The sequence below is a fragment of the Coptis chinensis genome, chromosome 1, assembly GCF_015680905.1.
Source record: "Coptis chinensis isolate HL-2020 chromosome 1, ASM1568090v1, whole genome shotgun sequence".
NCBI classification, from domain to species: Eukaryota; Viridiplantae; Streptophyta; class Magnoliopsida; order Ranunculales; family Ranunculaceae; genus Coptis; species Coptis chinensis.
In genome coordinates this window covers 89,620,098-89,622,989 of record NC_141456.1, presented here as the reverse complement: position 1 = coordinate 89,622,989, position 2,892 = coordinate 89,620,098, and the positions used below count along the sequence as shown (strand labels likewise).

Sequence of the window (2,892 nt, the reverse complement as noted above, 5' to 3'; positions counted from 1 at the left end):
GTTAGATTAGAAAACATCCATGCTAGGGAACTAGGAGTGGAACGAACTTCGTACTCCATTTAGTGCATTTCGCATTGAGAGTAGAAGCTTTGATAATTGAGTATAAAAGTACAAAGTAGGAAATCTTAAAATAGATCATTTAAGACCCAAGATGCACTATCCATAAAATAAAGAGACATGGCATTTCACAAATAATATTCTCCAAGTCTAATAATTTATTCCAAAACTCATAATTCACATAATGACGGTTCAACCATAACTTAAATTCCCAAAATGTTGATATTGTTACCCAAATAAATTCCAAATAAAATAATGCTTATTCTTACAACCAACTATGAGTGAATCAATAGAAAAACCTACTACTATTCCTACTAAGTCCAACTTTGAATTCCCGCTATCCACGAATCCCACAATCCCACGAGCGTAACATGAAAGCGTACTAATCTGAAAAAAAAACAAAAGAAAAAGGGAGAAGAAAAAAGGAGTGAGCTTCCAAGAAGCCCAATGAATCACTACTAAAGAAAATATGAATTGAAAGGATAACAATACATTGAAATCGCCAATTTTCCTTAAAATATATAATATACAGAAACCACACAATTATTATATGAGATCTTTATTCTAAAAAAAATGAACACCATGTCGACTTAACCGCTCGACGACCACGTTACTATTGGGTCGACTTTCACATCTGCTCAACCAAACATTCCTTGACGTGTGCACTAACGTCAATACCACGTGGATCCAGTGTTCCTTTTGGGTCTTTCACCCTAGGGATATCAACACCCTTCTTAAGTTCCGAGTATAAACTCAAGGAATTAAGGTTTAATGAAATTAACTTAGTTTTCTAACCTAAAAGACTACGTCATTTTACTTATATCAAATGGCGCCGCTGCCATCTTAGTTGCACTTTATCATTGTTTTCATAATAGAATTAGTAATTTTTAAGTCCCATTTCACCCACCCACCCTTGTTTGATTCATACTGTGGTTGCCGTTTCAGTTTTGGAAAAATCGCGAGAAAACGACTGAAGCGCCAGCCGCCAAAAAGAGAGCGACCGCGCTATCTTTATCGGACTTTCGTTTTCAGACCGAAGGCGCCAGCGCTTAAAAAAGAGCGCGACCCGCTTATCTTCTTGGACTTTCGCTTTTACATCGAAGGCGCAGGCTTCAAAGAGAGCGACCGCGCTTATCTTATCGAGTTTTCGACTTTGCCTTGAAGGCCTAGCTTAAGATAGAAAGCGCCACGCCTTCCCCGAAAATTCGGATTTCCATTGTGGTGATTCAAACTTCGAATTGTCAAGTTTTCAGTGTTCTATTCTCTTATAAACACCGAACACGCGCATAACAAGACGCTTATTCATAAGCTTAAGCAAGGGCCTAATCAGGTATTCCTTTCTTCCACACCTCGCATCTCCTGTTAGAGGTTTATACTAGTATATCAGAATTGTTTGGAGTGTTGCATGTGTAGTTAAGCTCGACTTAGTCTTGCAAGAGATTAAGGTCTGGTCGTACAAAAACACCGAACGTAAATACACAACAACATCAACAATCAAGTCTATCTAGTATACCACACACCACACCTCTAACTACTATCACACACACCACCTGATATAATGGGGGAAGAAAGAGAGACTCCTCTCTCGGACTTCTACAAAGCCTTGAGCGATAGCCCCAAATCTTGCATCGTTCTAGCAAACCCAGCGGGGGATTTCAGAATCCCTCCAAATATTTTTAATTTGTTACCCGTTTTTCATGGTTTAGACCATGAAAAACCTTACCAGACACGCGTGGGATTGAACAAGTCCTAACAACATTCCACCATCCTACGGTTGGTTCGAACAAATTAAATTAAGGGTATTCCCCTTCACCTTAGCCGATAAGGCGGCGTCTTGGTTAACTGCCCAAGCGCCTAATTCTGTGGACTCGTGGGCTAAACTTGTTCAAGCTGTTTATGGAACATTTTTACCCACCCCTAAAGACGGATGAGATGCTTTCTAAGATTCATTTCTTTCGACAAAATCCTCATGAAACATTTTCAGAGGCTTGGAATCGTTTCACCGATCTGCTTATAGAGTGTCCACATCATAACTTAGCTTAAAGACACGTTAGTTCGTTGCCTTTTTCAAAGGACTTCAACATCACCATAAAGAAGTCCTTGACATAATGAATGGGGGTAGTTTCTTAAACAAAGGAGCCTCGGAGGCTTATAAATTTTAGAGGACCAACTAAAGCGTAATAATAATTGGGGGTAGTGGCGATTACTCCCGGCTCCGCTAGTTCTTCTTCCCGCGATTAAGGCTACCAAGATGTTTGAGGTTAAATCAGATCCCCGAGCTTAAAACTCTAATGAATCCCTCACAAAAAGGTAGATGCCATTTCTGTACAACAAAAGCCAATCCCCGTTATGAAGGTAAATTCAAATCCATGTAGTTTCTGTTGGAGTCCTGAACACCCCGAATCCCACTGTCCTATAGCCTATGAACAGGCTTGTTCCATTAATAGTGAACCTAACGCCCCTTGGAGACAAAATCCCAATTTCGGTTGGAGAAATAACCAAAACGTCACACCTCCAGGGTACAATAATCAATATGTTAGGCCACCACACAGTTACAACCAAGCTACACCAGGACAAGGACAGGGTCAGGGTAATTATAATAATTATAACAACCAAGCACAACCTCGACAAGGTCAAGCACAAGGTCAATATAGTTATAATAATTATAATGCTAATAGAGGTATCGTTCAGGTAAATAATAACTATCACAATCCGCCTATAAATAATCAACGCCGAGATAGTTCGGTCACACACCACCCGTGACTATTACACCCACACAACCGGATCGTCTTGACACCTTCATACAAGTGAGCCAACAACTTTTCCAAACCATGG

At 40.0% G+C, this 2,892-nt stretch overlaps 1 non-coding gene across 1 annotated transcript; it reads right to left on the bottom strand.

Moving 5' to 3' along the window:
- Nucleotides 1–1,989: 1,989 nt before the first annotated feature.
- Nucleotides 1,990–2,093, bottom strand: LOC147525698 (small nucleolar RNA R71). Its single transcript, XR_015206271.1, has one exon. It is a non-coding gene; the product is annotated as a small nucleolar RNA R71 (small nucleolar RNA).
- Nucleotides 2,094–2,892: the final 799 nt, after the last annotated feature.